The 20,787-nt window shown below is 38.5% G+C and overlaps 1 long non-coding RNA gene across 1 annotated transcript in view; it reads left to right on the top strand.

Annotated features, from left to right (window-relative positions):
- Positions 1-13,122, top strand: part of LOC142072969 (uncharacterized) — a 528,710-nt gene extending 515,588 nt beyond the window's left edge. The window contains exon 3 of the long non-coding RNA XR_012669604.1: positions 13,053-13,122. This is a non-coding gene — a long non-coding RNA (uncharacterized LOC142072969). The remainder of the gene's footprint in view (positions 1-13,052) is intronic.
- Positions 13,123-20,787: the final 7,665 nt, after the last annotated feature.

Raw genomic sequence — 20,787 nt, forward strand, 5'->3', positions numbered from 1 at the left:
CATAAACAGGAAATGATCTCCTGTCGATTTACCTTACTCTTCTAAGGAGCTGGAGTACCAGAGTTGACCAGAGAGAGCTCTGCCATTGATTTAGTGGATATTCACTAGACCAGCTAAATTGACAATCGCTGCATCGATTGCAGCAGCGTTGATCTTCCTGATAGTGAAGACAAGCCCTTATACCCCATCATGTATTATGTATAGTTGGGATTATGTTTTCCAATGTGCATTACTTTGCATTTATCAACACTGAATTTTGTCTGCCTTTTTGTTGCCCAATCACCCACTCTTGTGAGATTCCTTTGTAACTCTTTGCAGTCTGCTTCAGACTTAACTATCTTGAGTAATTGTGTGTTGTCTGCAAACTTTGCAGCCTCACCATTTACCACTTTCCCCAGATCATTTAAGAATATATTGAACTACATATACTTGGGGGACCCTCTCCACTATGAAAACTGACCATTTATTCCTCCCCTTTGTTTCCTATCTTTTAACAAGTTACTGCTCCATGAGAGGACCTTCCCTCTTATCCCATGCCTGCTTAAAAGCTTTGGTGAGGGACCTTGTCAAAGGCTTTCTGAAGGTCTAAGTACACCCTATCCACTGGATCACCTTTGTTCACATGTTTGCTGACCCGCACAATAAATTCCAGGAAATGGGTGATTAGACTCACCTTCATACCATTTTCTCTCAATAGAAGTGTCTAGTTGCTATTGCTAAGGAGACCGTGAAATGAAAAAAGCCTTACCCATAAATATGACAGGAGAAATAATTAGGTGAAAACATAATCACTCTGTATTAAAAATGGTCAAATTATCTGGGAGGCAGAAATGAGAATGTCAGCCTAACCACAGAACAACAGTGAGAAAAGAGGTAAATTAAAAAACAGCAGATAGGGAAGAAACTGCTGAGGAGGCAAAGTGATGAAACATGCACACAAGATTAAAGAATTCAGATCCAGGTGTTCAACTAGAAATCACCTGAAATGATATCCTGAACTTACGGATTTCTAGTGAAATATTCTCAAAGAAGAAATTTCATATTATTAAGCATGAATTACATCCATTAGTGTGCAGCACGCTTTTGCCCTAATGATCTAATTCATAAAATGTGATACTGAAACTAGACAGCTCAATGAATTATACTGGACTGGCTGGCTCAGACAATGAGATATAGAGCCTCTTGTCTGTAGGCCAAGAGCTTGAAACTAGCATAGATCAGCTATTACCAAGTGATGGCTGTCAGTGATCTCCATTTAACTACCCATGGACCAGTACTACTACACCTCCATCAACTGGCACTAGTTGGTAGCTTTATTGATATTCTGAGCAGATAATCCAACGACCCAGAGTGCAAGGAGCTGGTTTGGATCCTGGCACTGCTGCTGTACCTTGTACCTCTTCTGCAATGGCTCTCTTAGCCACCACAGTAGCACAGAATTGCTGAGTTGCGAGAATACCTCAGCTATTCACTCTTCTCTTCCTGATTTGCCTTCAAGCAATGTGGCTCAGCAAAGAGCAGGAGTTATACCAGCCTTCTGGCCCCTTTTTGCCAGTGTAGCAGATCAGGAAGAACTGATCCCTGGCCTATGTGCTCAAGTGGTAAAAGACAAAGATTGTTTCTGCTGCCTTGTGCAACAATCAACAGGAAGTCACTGCTGGGGTTTTTGTACATGCTGTAGTTACATAATTCTGAATTTGGGTCATATAGCCAGCAAATTCCTTGTTATAAAGGGCTTGGCTTGAATATAAAGAATTGTATTGCAGTGGAAACAAACTGGACCCAGCAAGGATATTAAGTTTATAATATTCCTTCTTTACTTAGTTAAATCCATCTCTAGAAGATACAGTTTTAAACTTTGTGTTTCTAAAATTTTTCTAAAACCTTTTGCTCTTCTCAGTAATTACAGCACATAATCCCATAATCCATTAGATAGTGTCTTAGCCTGTGATAGGGCTATGTGAAAAGTTGGGATTAAAAAAACACATCCTGTTTCTTATATTATAAATTATAAGAAATTTAACATTAAAAATCTTGTCTACAGTTTGCCTAAAGTCCCAATTCAGCCTTAGGTTTCTTTTTCTTACAATCAATTTAAACGCTTTCTATTATCTCCCAGGATCAAATGAATCAATCAGCATCTTATACATCCTTGTGGATCCTCAATCATGCTTGCCGGAGGCAATGGAAATCAAATCAAAAACTGCCTCTATGGGTAGGGGGTTTATAATTCAATACAACAGAATGTACAGTAGTAGCAAAAAATCTACCATGCATAAATTGGAAAACAATGTAACTATTTGTTGCAAATTGTTTCTTTTTAAGTCTGTATAGGGATTTACTCTATCTGGTCTTTTAATATCTAATTTTAAAGCATTCTTTCATTCTGATCTGAAAAGTTCTTTGTCCCTCTTGGTTTTGTAACCCAAATTTTATATTCCTAATTACAATTTCATAGATTCCTGCTGGTTGTTATAACTCTGTATTACAGCTTCTATATCCTGGTTTAGATCTTTTCTCTGAGGCACTGGAAGGTAAAGGCGGGGGGGGGGGAAGTGCTCCCCCTCCCTATTCCCATGTTTAGACCAGTTAAAGTAAATCTTGGAAAATTAATATATTATTTGAAACATTTTGTTTTAATAGTAGAGTTTTTTTCTTACCTGCATTCAAAATAGCCAGCACTAATGAAGCCTAACCCAACCAACTCACCATTGATTTTTTGCCAGGTACCAAGTAGGCCTTGATTATCACAAGGACTATTAAAAAGTGTAAAGTTCTTATGTAATGTTTCAGTTAAACAAAGTAAGTGAAATGGAGTCTTCAGAGGAATTACAATGGAGTGAATTTGGCCAAGTTTACTGAAGCTGTATGCAGAAATAGTGAGGGTAGTTTTAGTGAATTCCACTCCATAGCCAATGGAAACTGCAGAATCCACCTGATCCGGATAGTTTGAAATCAAAGGGGAACCAATAAGTCATACAGCAAAGGAGCAATCTTGCTTATCTAATACAATAAGGTGTCACAGTCCAGTACCCATGAAGAGTTATTTCTGACTCTTCAGCATTAGCTCAGTTGAATCCTATTAGCTGCAATTCAGTATGATCAGAGGGTTGAAGGCCTTCTGAGAGGCAGAGAAAAACTATGGGCAGGAACAGAAAGGTCCATCTGGGAAAACTTTAGTAACGGCCAAACTTAGGAGACATTTTAGGCTGAGATATGCCACTTGTTGATATTTATGTTTAATTGCAGGAAAGTAGTAAGTTTTGGGTCATATTCTGTGGCTACAGTGATTTGAAGTACAGTGTGTATGCACCACAACGATAAGGACATGTCTACACTAGCCTTATCTGCTTAGGTTGTCCCACTGGTGCAGCATCAAAGGTAGAAACACCAGTGTAAACAGGCCACCAGTGTTTTAACCACTGATTCATCTACTCTGATGAGAGCCAGGTTATGTCACGTGGTAGTTGAAATGGCAGCACTTTAGCTACACGAGCACTCCCAATACTGCTAGAATCAGTGGTGGAAAATTTTTGAATTAAGTGTAAATAATTATTGAATTAAGTGTAAGTATCCTTGGGTTTCACTGTATTAAATGCAAAGTTTATGTATCATTGAGGGCCAGGATGGTATGTAACCTCTCTAGGGGAGAAGGAAGTAATGTGAGGCCTCGGAGTTCAAAGGACTATATCGGGGTGGCCAAGCAGTGCCTTGTGAGCCGCATGCAGCTCTTTTACAGTTAAAGTGTGGCTTGCCAGACTGTTTGGGGGAGTTTGGGGCTTCTGCCCTGAGGCGGGGTGGTGGGGCATCTCAGGGCTTCAATCCCGTGAGAGGCACATGCTGGGGCTCGGGGCTTCAGTGGGAGCGGGGCTGAAGCCCTGAGCCCTGGCAAGCTGAAGCCCCAAGCCTCCCTGAACCCACAGGTCAGAAGCCTCTAGCCCCAGCAACCTGCCACAGGGCTAAAGCTCCAAGCCCCAGCAGGCGTGCCCTGGCTCTCAAACTTGTTGCTCGGAGGGTCAGTAAGTTTGCCCATCCCTGGACTATACTGAAAATGTGCCAGACAAGAATGGACTTTTGGGACTATAAGTGTGAAGTGTATTTCCTGAGAAACACCTCTGGAGGACTTAATGCAAATTCCCCACCTCTGGTTATGCAAAACCCCAGTTTTGGAAACTATAACCTGAGGAGGGGGTCATTGTCTGCTGATCATTTGTTCCTGGAGACCGGAGAGCAAAGGTCCAAATGCATAAAGAAACAAGCTGATCTGCCCTGTCTCTGTTCTGGTTCTGAATTAAAACAGTAATGAACTTGTAACTGTGTAGAAAACACAACTGTGGGTTTTGAAGGACTGACTCTTACCAGAGCCAGAGGATGAAGTTGCGGGTGAACTCTGGTAAGTTTTTTAGCATGCTAGTAGGTTCTTTTATTGTTTTTAGTATGTTTTTTCTGTAATACTTTCACCTTAAGAATACCTTTGCTTGCCTAGAAAGAGCTGTGTGGTAATTTATAACTGCGGGCAATACGCTTCTATAGAGAAAGCGAAGTTCAGAAGCTGGCCTTTTAGGCAGTCTGTCTTGCTGGGAATATCATAGTGTAGTCAAGTAACTATGCAGCCTTAAAGATCCTCTGCTCAGGAAGGAGTGAGATGTGGGTCTTTGCTCAAGAGAGGTGATGGCTGGGAGCCAGAATCAAAGAGTAGTGGGTACTCTTGAGGGACCATGAGGGGCAATACAGGTGCATTTGCCATGAATCTGTGACATGCACAATTTAGTATTTTCTGATCACTTTAAACAGTAGATTATATAGAACATTTAATGTTAATTTATTGTAAGGACAGAGATGCCATGTTACTAAATGCTATATAATGAAAATACAATACTGTAGTTGTAATAGGCTGTCCTCTTTCAGTGGCTAGTCCAAAGAAGATAAACCTACTACTGCTACATGAGCTAACTTCACTTCACTTCACATCTTGATCCCCTCTCTTTTTACTTGGGGTTGGAGGTGCCCATGATTCTTCACCACTTCTTCCAGTTCCTGGCACTGGAAGAAGTTCACACGTCTTGGGTTCCAGTCTTTTTCTCTGCTTGAGTTAACTATTTTTCTTAACTTCAAATATTTAGTTCAGCAGATTAAGGTTTTAAAACCAAAGACATTCATGTTCATTTCACTTCTTAGTAGCATGAGGTGTATGATATCTTCTTAATATGAACAAACTGGATAGATTTCTGGCTTTAATTTGTATTCCTTACTCAGAAATACATCAAAGCCCGTCGGAGAGGAGCAAGGCTATGTGTAATCTGGATTCATTACCAGTTTATTTAGGAAGAAGCACACGGTGTATGTTGGAGAATCAGACATTACTTTGTTATTTTTTACTGAACGTTTGAAAATTGTGAGGAAAAAAAACACCCACTACCTGTGGCAAAACACTGCAATATAGATGGTCATATTATTACACCTTAGAGACTAACACATTTATTTGGGCATAAGCTTTCACTTCATCAGATGCATGGAGTGAAAAAAGTAGGCAGGTATAAAGCCAATTCAATTACGGTGGATGAGGCCCATTCCCAACAGTTGACAAGAAGGTGTGAGTATCAAAAAATAATTTCCTCTTTGTTGATACTCACAACTTCTTGTCAATTGTTGGGAATGGGCCACATCCACCCTTATTAAATTGGCTTCGTTAGCACTGACCCCCCTTTTGGTAAGGCAACTCCCATCTTTTCATGTGCTGTATATTTATACCTGTCTACTTTTTTTCACTCCATGCATCTGATGAAGTGGGTTTTAGCCCACGGAAGCTTATATCCAAATACATTTGTTAGTCTCTAAGGTGCCACAAGGATTCCTTGTTGTTTTTGCTGATACAGACTAACATGGCTACCCTTCTGAAACATGTTATTACAGTTTTTTCATGGTGTTTGTATTGCTGTTCTGGAGCCTATGCTTCAATAAGACAAGAGCATGAGCCTAAACTGGAAGTTTCAATACTTCCTCACAGAAGCATTTCTGAATGATATCTGGTGTTGATGTGACAAGAGACATATACAATCATTTCATTTCTTTTGTACCTGTAATATAAGTTACTGAGCAGTACTTGTTCTGTATAACCACTGATCCAACACAAGGTTCAATTACATGGTCCAAAACTTGCTCATTAGGGATGGACTGAGCTGGTTTGAACAGTTTAGAAAGCTCTGAATAAGGTTAAATGAGTGTTTGGCTACCCACCAGTGATGTTGCTATGGGTTACATTATCCTTTGTTGATCTGAATTAGTGTGTAACTTTAATGTTGATGAAGAAAGCTGGACAGGCAGATCTAGAGACTAGAGTAATTTATTTACACATGGAGCAGGTATAGTGCAAACAACATTGCAGAATTCCCCAGGCTGCCCTCCCAGTTTGCCCCACCCCTGACCTGGAATGGTCCCTTGGAAATGGGAGTGCCAGTTGTGGTGATTTGGGATGTGAACATTTGGAACTGGACTGAGACTCACCAACTTCATTTCATAGACAATATTGAACAGCCTTTGGATGTTGATGTATTTCACTCTACTAATCTAGGCAGACTTAGACCAGCAATTCAGAATTAAAAGGCTCTATAGCCTATGACCAATCCAGTCCTTCTGTGATTAAACATAGTGCTCTGGCATTGTATTTTATTTTAGTTTATTTGTTAACTTACTGACTTTGTAAAGAACATGTGTGTTTCAAAGAGCTAATTACAGGTAGCAACTCAGTGAAGTATTTAGTTGGTTACACAACATACATGAAGCTGTACTGGTATGTTGTCTAGAAAAAGTAACTCTGGGATATTAACTATCAAAATTACACAAATAAAATAGCCAAGGCAACATTTGGTAAAATAAATCAACTGTTAGAGAAATGACAGGCAGTCAAACTTACAAGTCAATATATGCTGAGATCTCTGCCTTTATACATTGGTAAATATGTAACGCATCTGGTGTAGCTAACAGTTATGTTCCTGTTTGAATGGCTCTTTCACAGAGATTGTGTGTCATTTCTTTAAAAAGTATGTGTTTTTTGAGTACTAGCCATTTCCTGTCTGTTCTTCTTGAGCACCCAGTTCCCTGGATGTTTGTACAGGCTTACAAACTTAATCATCACGCTACCAAATGATAAGATATGCATTTATTAATGAAAATTAAGTATGTGAAGGGTGTTAACACTGAAAATGTACAGAAATTACATAAGGAGGTCCCAGGAGTCAAAGGTTAACATTTAAAAAGGATAACTTGAGTCTGTTAGAGCTGATTAAAATTTATTGAATTTTCAAGTCTCAGTGACATCTTGTCAAAGCTTGATAAAAGAAAAAGTGACAAGTCCCCACCTGCCACCACATTTTTTGGGCAGCTATAGAGGAAGTTGACATTTTCCAAATTTTGGAAGTGCCAAAATTCAAAAATAGGGGGGGAGGGGAATCACAACCTTTATTTTTTTTTTTGACCATTTCTAGAAAGAACATCAGGAAAATTCTCTCTTGTGAAATCTCTTATATGTAAAATAGTCTGATAGGGAAAGTGGAGAAGATCCAAATATGTTGGTCATTTAATATTAAACTGGATTAATCACTAGAAATATATTTTAGGAAACATTCCTGCACTGCTTAGGAAAGGACGGGCTACATAACTCACACACTGTTTGAGCTGTATACATAATAATAATTAAAATAAAATAAAATCAGCCTGAGCCAGACACTGTAATGGAAAATTTTAACTCAAATGGTTGAATACTAAATGGTTCAAGCAAATTTATAAATAACTGAAAACAAGGTCTTACACTGGAACCTGTTGGTTAACCTTAAATAAACGCAGCACCACCTGCTCTGCCTATAATAATGGCAGAACCATGGAGAACATGGTGGTTCCAGATTCAGGCAAAAACTTAAAGTAAATATCAGCTTCAGAGTATTGAGTTATTCCTAGTTGTCCTGCTTTTAGTAGCTTTAGCTCTCACATATTCCTTCCTCATCTTTTTAAAATCTAGTTTTAAATATTTCCAGTTTGATAAAGGTAATGACACTCATATGAGCTCTTCCTAAGGCTTTTCCTGTGGGATAGATTCAGCATTGTCCCAATGTCAGCATTTTCCATGTCTGAGGTAGATAATACTTGTCACTTAGAGGCTGAGAATTAACTAAGCCTTCCCTGATGCTGCAATGTCTTGTCTCATATGCACTCTGTCAGTTAACCCCAGGATGCTGTGGGATCTACTTTTGCTTGAAGATGCAGTTGATCAGCAGTTTAGAAAACTACATAGTAAAATGTCTTTCTCGCATGTCTTTGCTCATACCAGAGCACCTATTTAGCCAATATAGAGCTCTTTTCTTCCAAAAAGAAGATGAATCTCCCACAAGGTTTTCCAGCAAATACAACACTAGTACAAACAATATGCCCTAGGAACATATGTTTGCTAGTTTTATACATCAATAAGAAAATGCTACTGGAGGATATGGTTGTGTTGTGTGAAGGGTGAACCAATCTATACTTCCTGCTTCCTTACAAAATAAATAAACATTTATATTAGAGCTCAGTAATGAGTCTGATCGCTTTGAAGAGAGTGAAAGAAGTCCTCGGTAGTTATGTATTTAAAAAGCAGCTACTGAGGGACACCTCGTTAACATAGTAGACCATAACAGCTCAAGCATGGACGTTGCATTTCATCTTAAATGATTACCCAACTATTGTTAGAAATTTTAGAAACAGACTTGAAAGTTTCTTTATTAATATTAAACACAGCTTATAATAACTTGTTGTGCAGTTTTATCACCTGCTGATTGTAGTGAAAATGTGTCTCTATGTTTCCAAAACTCAGCTTTTATTAGTGCTGATACATTTGCCTTTCCTTTGAAGTATTAATGGAACTTCAGGTTATAAGCAGAACCCTGTTTATAGTAAAGATTCATAGCTATAACTGACATAACAGTAACAATACAGAGAAAAAACCCTCCACCAACAGTATCTTTTGCTGACTTAATCCTTAATAACTCTAATGTGTGTTTTTATAGGAACCATTTTACCAGCATACCTTTCTGGAGCTGCCCATTTAAATTTACCCAAGCGAAAAAACTGTAGCCATAAGCCATTTTGGAGCTAATTGCTGCTTATCTCTCTTTTACAGTTTGTAAGTGCTTTTAATTTCTGTTATGTTTTCACCTTCTTGTCTTTGAAGAGAATTCCACATATTCACATCACACAGATAACCGTATCAATATGTCTGGTTATTACAAATGCAAAACAATGGATATTCTCCTGTTTTCTCCCAGCCTTTCAGCTTCTCCATACATTTCTTTGCTTTCCTTCTTCATATTGGTGATCTTTTGTGTTTTCCTCATAAGAAGGAATTCAGTGGGCTTTAGAGCACTCTGCTGTGAGAAGCATCAGAAAAGAAAATGTTGTGATGGTAATAAGGCTCATATCAGACCCAGAAGCAAAAAGGGGTGAATCCCTGTCTTGGGTGGAGCAGCTGGAGACCAGGAGAATGGATGTCCTCCAGGTTTCACTCAGCCTTTCATTCCTGTCTGTGTTAGGAGCTGCACAAGGGAAGGGACCTGCTATGAGGAGCTGTACTTCTATACTGTTAGGAATTCCAGAGGGCATTTATCTTGCCCCTTTCCCTCCCCAATAGTATCTTTCAGGGGTTATGCAGATGTATGTTTCTCTACCCTTCTAGTAGAACTCCAGAGACTTGCTAAGCTGGTATTTCTCTGACGTTCTGCAAAGAAATAATCTTTGCAATGTGTAGTTTGTCAAATGACTTCCTAATCATTGCCATTTGGTTCCCAGATTGATGCATAATTTAATGCAGCTCTGCTGCCACATCATTTAGATCTGATGTGCCACAATCCTTGGAGCCTTGATTGTGAGGGTGATACTGCTGGTTTCCAAAGGCAGGGAATATGTTTGTGCATTTTTGATTGATCATTGGCTGTAGGTAGTGCCATCTCTTATGGAAATCCTAATCAGAACTAATAATAATGTGCCTGATCTGCCTCAGCACTGGAATGGCTGGCAGAGCTTTCTCTGACCACCCTGAGGCCAATACTGTGGTGACTATATGTTTATAGCATTCTTTTAAAAACTCTGCCCCCATAAAGGTAGCCAAGATTTAAATGCTGACTGACTGCATTGCGGTATCATATCTACTAGTTACCATGTCCCAGGGAGAGTCCTTATAAGAATGACATGGCTGGGCAGAGGAGCATGGAAGGAGGTGAAGGGGAGGTGTCAAGAGTGACTGGATATATGGGCATTTAAGGTATCTATAGCCACTAGTAGGCAGTGGGTATTTCTTTCGTGATCCAAATCTATTTTTAAGATGTAATCAGAGCTACTAGAGAATATATAGTGAGATTTTCCTTTACCAAAATGCTTGATGTTCATGAATAGCAAGGATATTAACTTAACTAATGATCCTTTAAATGGGTATGTAAAATATAATTTAAACTACTTGCAACATGCAAAAGAGAGGCATCATTCATTTCTGCCAAACTCACTGGCATGTGGAAATCAGAAAATCATTAGCCTTGATAGAAATAGTTTAATACAACAGGGAAGAGAACACATTATTTAGAGCAGTTAAATGACAATTGATGCAACCACTGGTGAAATGCAGAAAAATGAGTGTGATTTAGCAAATGATAAATGCAGCACTTACTACTTACGCATGAAAAAAATGGGAATTTTTCCTCATTATACTGTATATTTAGCCTGAGAGAAAAACTTTGTTGAAATGTTTCATGCACTAATCCTAATTTTCAAAAATATTTTAGACTATGTTTGATCTAAAATAAAATGCTTTATTGGATGAGGAGTATCAGACATACTGCATCTCTTTTTCTATAATGAGAGGAAAGTTACATAAGTAAAAGATGTTTTCACACTGTTAAAATCTTTAGTTGTAACAGTCTAAAGGCTTGTCTTGATTCGGGGAGTGTAATGTAACTGATCATTACACTGATACAGTTACATCATTGCTAATGTAGACACACTGGCCCTGATTTTCATTTACACAAAGGCCATTTTACATCTTTCTGCGAGTATAAAGGGACTTTAAAGTGAACATAAATATAGTTTATACTCACTTTAGAGTCCATTTACATGGCCAGAGTAGTTTAACATGGTCTTAGTGTAAACGTGAATGAGGACTGCTTAATTGGAGCAAAACATGGCCTGTTGGAAAGTGTAATCCCTCTTTTGCACTGGGGTACTGTGTTTGTATAGGGGTTTGCACTGATACAGCTACATCAATGTAGCTACACTGGTGCAAATTTCCCCAAATCCCTTATCCTTAAAATATTATGCATTGGTTAGTAGAACTTGCAAAGTGTGATTGATATGAAGGGGAGAACATTCTTCTGTTGCACTGACTTTCTTAAGATCATCTTTATGTTAAAAAGGCCTGGGGCTAGAATCTTTCTATTACCTTTTACATGATATAATAATTGAGTAATATGTTAATTATTATGAATTTGTTTTTCAGTACTTATGCAAAAATGAATTCAGTGAATGGCCCAAGCCAACATAAAGGTGCCTTATGTCAATATAGCTATAGCATTTTCCATATGGGAATAGCTATACCAGTATAAAGCAACTTTATACTGATAGAATTGTGTCCACCCTTGGGGTTTGCACTACTTTAACTATAGTAGTATAGCAAAACGCTTACACCTTTTTAGTGTGGACAAGACCAAAGTTTGTGGCTTTGTCACAAAAAAAAAAAAAAAACAATGCAAAAGTCACACATTTTTAGGGAAAACTGTAAAAATCATGGGGGGGGGTCACATTATTTAGGGCAAAATGTCTTTTAATAACTAAAAATCATTTTTAAACTATTTCAATTTCCCAAGGTGTACAGAGCGCCAAATTTGTGTAAATTCATGGTGACTAAGACCTTGAGGAGTTGTGAAAATTCCTAAATGTCATAGTTTTGGTCACAGAAATCATGGCTGATATAATCATGCTTGGGGAGCAGAAACAAAGCATATCTCTTGTGAAGGAGGAGTGCATCTGCTCTTGTGTGCATCGACCAGACACAATTCAAAATTCTGGTGCTGCACCCATCTCCTATGGAATACGATAATGGGCACAACTAACCAAATGGTGTGAGCAGTCTCTAACAGACACACTGGGTCTGAATCTGATCTCACAACAATTTTATGCTGTGCAATTCTATTAACTTCCATGGAGCAACTCCTGATTTACCAGCATGAGCATCAGAATCAGACTCTTTCCTTCTCATGTGTCTCTTTAAATTACACTGGGATAGGATTGCAACATCTGGAAATTAGTCGGTTTTGTTTTGTAATGATATTAAAACAGCTTCAGCGTGGCAAAATGGAGATCATTTACAACAATGCCAACCAAATATTGTATATGACGAGACTAGGAATACTGTTACATAACAAAATAACAAAAAACATTTTGGGTTGATTGTAACAAAAAAAATTTGGAGGAAAAAATACAGTTTTTTCAAGTGTTAAGGGTGCCAATTCATGGCACTCACATTTTCTTGTTTGTCCCTTATACTATAATGAGCCCCAACACCTTATCTAAAAGGTAGACTGGATGGTTTCTCCTTTTAAAGTAGACCTTTGCAATTGACAAAAAGGCATGGGTCTGACATGATTTTGTACTACTTGGTAATGTCCATGGTGAAGGATCATGGTCAATATACTAGAGGAAGGTAATTTTGGAGATAAAGCTATCTGCTACACTATCTTATACAGATGGAGATATGAACATTACATGGTCAAAGGGGGGATAAGAAGAAGAAATGCTTGTGATACAGATGTCTACATTGTAACTAACTATGCCAATTTGCAAAAAAAAAAAAAAAAAATCTAGAAATGAGCTTCTGCTATGTGGATCTACCTTAACAATATCAAAAGTGCAGCTATGGGAAAAGCTTATAAATAATTTTGTTTTTGAGAAGTGAAATGATTGCTCTTTGCAATCTAATTACAGGGACATAAAACTTTAATAGCAATTCATATCCATAACTTTTTTTCCATTGCCTCTTTCAGGTCTCAGTGGAGCTCAGAGAATATAGGACAATTTGAATTCTCTTCATAGATTCTTTTTGAATGTAGTGGTAAGTTCTAGTTTTATTTTTTTGTCACTTAATAGAACCTGTATCCACATGCAACAATCATCAGACCAGAAATATGTACAATATCTTGCAAGCTGGTAAATTATGATTGCCTCAATCAGTTGTGCTCTACTTAATGTACAAGAATTACTTTTCAGTGATTTATTATAGTTCTGCATTATGGCTTTTAAATAAACAGCTATGTTGTGAATTATGGCTCTTATAAGAGCAAGACATGAAGAAAAGTCTGATTTTCAAACTTTTGGTGGCAATCAAACAGCAAGTAAATCAATAAAAGTAATAGCTAAAAATGCACCTGCTGTTTCTTCTATATCTTGAAGTATTTAATTTAGAAATGTAATTCCAAACTAAGAATTTCTTGGAACATCCAATACTCCAAATACCTATAGAGAAAGAACCTGACTCATTTAAGCAATCCAAGATATTAATTCTCTGGAATTAAGGTAAATTGGAAAAAAAAAAGGCTCTTGATCTATATTTGACTGATCTGTACATAATTTCCATCATCCAATGGGCCACATTTTCAAAGACACCTCAGCAAGTTTTCTAATATTGTGCCCATAGTTTGGTAAAGGTAATTGAGATGCATACAGTTATATTTAGACATCTGACCACTTTGTAACTTTAAAGTATGAGCCCATAAATCAGATAATTGAGGATGAGAGTTTCCAAAAGCACTCCTGTGGCTTTTCCCATATGATGATGAGCATGTTATAAAATACTACATATAACAGAGGAGACTTCTGCTCATAAGTCACTGGAGTGCCTTTCAAAATCCCACCCTGAAGGGCTAAATCTATTCTGAACCTATAACTGTTGCATCCAAAAGTTTTAATTGCAGCTGATTATGAGTGCTGTTATTTTTGAAAATTGGCACCACATACATCAAAATGCCATTTCATACAGTATAAATTACAATGTGAATTTCAGGAAATCCTATGCTGGGAAACATATTTTTTTGTCATTGGTTTAAAAGGTAGATATTCAATGTTTAATTCAGGAAAGCACAATAACCTGGAAATATCATCCACTCATGATTAGACATGAGATAGTGAATATTAAAGTGTGAAGGGAAGAAGAATTAGCAAGACTCATGATCTCTAACAACCAAATCTAGAATTGTGTTATCCATTTATAAATGTTCTTAACTCCATACATCAGTTCTCTGTGCCATCTTGTAGCTCCTCTTGGGTTTTATAAGCGTATAGATAAATCAATGGGACTTTAGCCAGTGACTTCAATAGGGGATGGATTAGGCTTGTCAAAGTCTATCTTGAGTCACAGAGTGTTCATCAGGCTGATGCACTCTAAAGCATGTCAGTTTCCATAGCCAAATGTACACAGGGACTGATGTGGCTGGCATCATGTCTGAGCCACCTTAGACTCCTTAATTCTATGGTTCAGGTACCATTTTGCAGCTTGGTGAACTGGAGGCAGTCTTTCTGTATGGGATTAAGTGAGACTTGAACCCACAACATCTGGGATTGTAGTCAAGTGCCTTAGCCACTCACCAATCACGACTCATAGTGAACTAAAGATAAATAACTGATATCATGAGTCTTGGGATAAAATCAAAATAGGGATACAGCACTGCTATTTATGTCATTCACAATCACATTTTCATCCGCTAATTCACTGTACAACCAAGGCGTGTTTACAATGTTGGCTTAGTGTCTTTATTTTTTCATGTGGCTGTTTTACCACCCTGTATGAAATATTCATATATTGTGCCTTTTGCAAATTAGATTTTTCTTCAAGTGGCAAAACAAAGAATAAGCAAACATTTTGGAATAACAGAGACTTGATGGGATAACTCACATGACTGGTGTACTGTCATGGATGGATATAAACTGTTCAGGAAGGACAGGCAGGGCAGAAAAGGTTTGGGAGTTGCATTGTATGTAAGAGAGCAGTATGACTGCTCAGAGCTCCGGTATGAAACTGCAGAAAAACCTGAGAGCCTCTGGATTAAGTTTAGAAGTGTGAGCAACAAGGGTGATGTCGTGGTGGGACTCTGCTATAGACCACCAGACCACCGGGGATTAGGTGAACGAGGCTTTCTTCCGGCAACTAACAGAAGTTACTAGATCGCAGGCCCTGGTTCCCATGGGAGACTTCAGTCACCCTGATATCTGCTGGGAGAGCAATACAACGGTGCACAGACAATCCAAGACATTTTTGGAAAGTGTAGGGGACAATTTCCTGGTGCAAGTGCTGGAGGAACCAACTAGGGGAAGAGCTCTTCTTGATCTGCTGCTCACAAACTGAGAAGAATTAGAAGGGGAAGCAAAAGTGAATGGGAACCTGGGAGGCAGTGACCATGAGGTGGTCAAGTTCAGGATCCTGATACAAGGAAGAAAGGAGAACAACAGAATACAGACTCTGGACTTCAGAAAAGCAGACTTTGACTCCCTCAGGGAACTGATGGGCAGGATCCCCTGGGAGAATAACATGAGGGGGAAAATAGTCCAGGAGAGCTGGCTGCATTTTAAAGAATCCTTATTGAGGTTACAGGAACAAACCATCCTGATGTGTAGAAAGAATAGTAAATATGGCAGGTGACCAGCTTGGCTTAACAGTGAAATCCTTAAACACAAAAAAGAAGCTTACAAGAAGTGGAAGATTGGACAAATGACCAGGGAGGAGTATAAAAATATTGCTCAGGCATGCAGGAGAGAAATCAGGTTGGCCAAATCACACTTGGAGTTGCAGCTAGCAAGAGACATTAAGAGTAACAAGAAGGGTTTCTTCACGTATGTTAGCAACAAGAAGAAAGTCAAGAAAAGTGTGGGCCCCTTACTGAATGAGGGAGGCAACCTAGTGACAGAGGATGTGGAAAAAGCTAATGTACTCAATGCTTTTTTTGCCTCTGTCTTCACGAACAAGGTCAGCTCCCAGACTGCTGCACTGGGCAGCACAGCATGAGGAGGAGGTGACTAGCCCTCTGTGGAGAAAGAAGTGGTTCGGGACTATTTAGAAAAGCTGGACGAGCACAAGTCCATGGGGCCGGACGCGCTGCATCCTAGAGTGCTAAAGGAGTTGGTGGATGTGATTACAGAGCCATTGACCATTATCTTTGAAAACTCATGGCAATTGGGGGACGTCCTGGATGACTGGAAAAAGGCTAATGTAGTGCCCATCTTTAAAAAAGGGGAGAAGGAGGATCCAGGGAACTATACTACAGTCAGCCTCACCTCAGTCCCTGGAAAAATCATGGAGCAGGTCCTCAAGGAATTGATTCTGAAGCACTTAGAGGAGAGGAAAGTGATCAGGAAGAGTCAGCATGGATTCACCAAGGGCAAGTCATGCCTGACTAATCTAATTTCCTTCCATGCTGAGATAACTGGCTCTGTGGATGAGGAGAAAGCAGTGGACATTCTGTTTCAGTGTATAATTTGGTGTCAATTTTATTTACTAACAGCTCATAGGTCTTAGTTCATTTTTTCACTGCCAACTGTCTAAAAAATAATTTCTAACTCTCTCAGAGTACTTAGAAAACCTCAGCTTTTCTTGGTATGAAAAATGAAGCAGAGAGAGCTTAAGTGACTTGCTAAAGGTCCCTCAGTGACAGACTCACAAAGTAGAAACCTGTTTTTGTGATACCTGTCCAACCTTATAGATACCTTTCCTCCATGGCCCTAAAGTATGGATGGTATGGAAGTATTAACTGAGAAAGTCTTGTCACTGAAGATTAAGTCCCAACTATAATATTATTCCAGAAGTTTCAGTTTACTCGTAATTTTTAACATTTGTTTTAACCTGGGTTCATGCCTCTTGAATTTTACTTGAACTCCCACCTAAAGAGAAACTCAGTTGAAGCTCCACCTTTTGCCTGGATTATGCCTCAAATCAAACATGCTTAACTCCCTAGGTTTTCTTTGAATTCAGGACAGGTTAATCAAAATGTTTTCAAACAAATCTTGAACCTCAGATGAGAATCGGAACTGGAAATTAGGGAAGCTTTGTCATAGGTTGAGTTTCTCTGTGAAAGGAGAATTACAGAGCCCTGATTATAAGGGGATCTATTATTTTAGGCTTATCGCAAGGATAAATTATTTTTTGGTATTGTAACAAGTTGTCATCCAATGGATGTCTGAACATGAGTTTGGGAAAACTGGTATGTAATGGTGTCTATAGAGTAAACATAATACTGAGTCTCTGTCTTCTCTGTAAAATAATATCTGAAGGGGCCTGCACTGGTTTCCTTACTTTCCATAACGTTGTAATGATATCATAATAAAGCCTCCATTGGTTATCATTAAAAAATTTGCCCCCATAACAGCATATTTCCAAGTGCTTAGTACTTGTTGGATTTCACCCAATTATTTGCAGGGGAAAGGGAATTATCAGGAAAACTTGGTTTCTGTTGAAAAATGTCATTTTGATAAAACCAAAATATTTTACACAAATATAGCCTGGTGTAACACAAATGCAATAAGAGAGGACACTCTACAGAACAGCCAGCCAGCCAGATGGACCAATATTTTTTTTTCAACTTAGTGTAAACAAGAAACAGTACTAATTAAAACTGATAATTGCTCAATTGCTCTGCCCACAGATTGATTCCTAAAGTGTGTTCAATCTGCCTTAAAGAACACAATAAGCCTGTAGCCTGCTGAAATTTGAAGTGTAAAAGGGTTCCATTTAAAAAAAAAAGGTGATAATTTCTAGCCTTTCAGGTGAAAAGGTTTCAGAGAATGAATTCTTGTTACAATTTCCATACCTTATGTTCTGAATCATGTATTTGTTTAAAGAAGCGATTCTGCTAAATAGGATTGTTTCTGTATGTACACATTTGCATACAAACACTTTTAACTTTGAAAATGCCATTTTAAAAAGCCAAAATGTTTTGTGGAAACATAGCCTGGTGATTAGGGCACTCATCTGGCACATGGAAGGCCCAGTTTCAAGGCAAGCAATGTTACTTAACAGTGCATTTATTAGAAAGATACCTTGGGTTGAAACCTTGAATGGGCTGAAAAAAGGGATATGTTCTAAAAGGTGATTGCTAACATGTATTCACTGTGGTTTCCAGAGGCATGTTCATAAAAATTATGTTTTCTAACTATCCCAGTTACAAAGGGTTTGGTTTATTTCCCCTCAAACTTTTAGATGATCATACATTGTGAAACCATTCTAAGAACAGTAATGCAGTATATGAACAAAGGTAACAAATTTCAGTCACATTATTACTTATGTTGGGACCATGGACTATATACGAGTTTCAAAGTGCTGTTTTGAAATGTATGATCTGTTTTACACTTCCCTTCATTCTATCAAAACCAGGAAACCCTTGACTGATAACATAAATAGTTCAAAAGTCAGTTTATATCTTACTGGGATTCTACCATAAAACTTAACTCATTTGGAAACAAAAAGCAGGATATTCTTTCAAAGGCAAGCACAAAATTAAAAAGGCAGATATAGTTCTCATTGTCAATCTATTTTACTAGAGCAGATCAAAAAAGTGAAATTATTTTTGTGGGCAAAAAGGTTTTTGAAATAAATTTTGCAAACAACTGTATTTGCCACCTTAATCAATGTTCTCTACCTCTTTCAACTTGAGTAGGTTGGAAAGTCAATTTGATCAAGCAAGTCTGAATTCGAGGGGAAAAAACTGCCAACAAATTCAAAACCATAATAGACAATGGTAGTTTTTGTAATAATTCCTGCTTCTAAAGTAACTTCAGACTCTGAAACCAATGGCATGTTTCAGAAGTGAGAATTAGAAATTCCAACATTGTTTGTTATATGCCATAGGGATGAATTGACACCTGGCTTCTAAACCATGTAGGCATGGTTTGCTGAAAGGACTGGCAACAGAAATAAACTGACCATGTTTATGACATTGCTTTACACCTTTTCCCAAGTAGAGCTGGCTTGAAAACATTTCCATTCTTTGAAAATTATTACATTTGTCTTTCATTAATTTCTGGGAAAGCAGTCATTTAGCCTCTTTGTGGGTTGGTACAAGAAGTTGGCGGTTGTGGGTGAAACACCTCATCCTGTTATGAGGTGTTGATCCTGCAAAAGGCTGAGGGTTCTGCTGACTCCCTGAGTCAGACGGCTCCAAACCCTTCCCAGGTAAAAAGGAAGTAGGATTGAGGAGAGGATGTAGGGTGTAGGCTGAGCAGTCCTGAGATACGAACCCTGGAAGCAGCCAGTTCTAAGGAGGAAAGCTTGAACTGAATTTAGTTAATCCTAATGCCTTTGATAGCAAAGCTAGACCTCAGAGATAGAGTGAGTTTATTACAGTTGGTTGCACGCATCTGGAATTTGATTCCAAAGTTGGTCCCACTAATACTCCTTCCTTATAAGTTTAGTCAAAGCATATTTGTGTTTCCCTGAGTTATGTAAAGCATTGGACGTTTTCAACACTCAAGTATCTGTGTATGCATCAACGAAAGAAAATGTATATGCAAATTAGAGGCAGCCCACGGACCACATTGCAACTTTCTTATGTGGCCTTCAGCAATGTAAGGGCTTTACCCTATTCATCTACAGTGGAAATAACTTAGAGTGAACTTTTGTTCAAAGACTTTTTTTCCCACCATATCCAATGTCTCATCTAAACTACAGAGAGGGAAGCAGTTGATGGGAACCAGGGAGGAATCACAAAAGTCAAGACCTGGATTCTGCCAGAGAGCAAAGTGATTGCTGTAGATGAGGATACATTAGGAGAGTACCTCTTTACCAAGAATCAATCTTCTGTCTTTCTTTCTTTCTTTCTTTCTTTCTTTCTTTCTTTCTTTCTTTCTTTCTTTCTTCTGATATATAATGGAAAGTCTTAGACAATCTAAATACGTCAGTCACCACCCCTGTAATTAGATTGCACACCCTAAGGGCTGAGAACTAAGCTCTCCTCTGTGGTTCCTGGTGCCCTAAGCAGAGCGTGGGAGATAAATAAATAGTACTAGCCTTTTACAAGGCATTTTCCACACCAGCATCTAACATAGTTTATTAATGTTTGTCAGGCAAGTTTTATTTATACCTGTCTCCTAATAACCTGAGATTCATGCACATTCTCTCTCTCTCTCTCACACACACACACACACACACACACACACACACTGAGGGATTCATTATAGTTTAAGAAAGCTGAGCTGTGCTAGCAAGAGGGGGAATAGAATGTGCTACATCTCCACTCCCAGTAGATACTGGGAGCAGGCATAGTGCCCGTTCTAGTCATCTGCGGCTTCAATCTACTTGTATAGTCCATTGACTGGTTCACAGTCATGGATTGGGTCATGGTCATACTCCTTTCCCACTGAAATAGAAACTTTTTGTGGTGGTATCCATTGGCAGCAGCACTATCTCTGAACCCTCCTCTACGGTCCTGCAACTATGTAAGTACTCCTCCCCACACCCCAGTGCTCCCATTGTGCTGCATCCATGAAGAGATTCAGTGGAACAGCCTGGGAGAGAACCTAAGTGTCTTGACTCCCCATTCAATTATTTAGCCATTGCGCAATACTCCCTCAAAAATATATTGTAAGCAACACAGTCATGGGATCATAGACACCAGAGCTTATAGAGTTTTTCTTTGTCATCTTACAGTAATTACTTTTACTCTATTCTCCTTCCCCAAATACCAGTTCCGTCATAGCTTGAACAGGGTTTTCATAACACTAATGAAACTACCTTTAACT

Source organism: Caretta caretta, chromosome 8 (genome assembly GCF_965140235.1).
Source record: "Caretta caretta isolate rCarCar2 chromosome 8, rCarCar1.hap1, whole genome shotgun sequence".
NCBI lineage: Eukaryota > Metazoa > Chordata > Testudines > Cheloniidae > Caretta > Caretta caretta.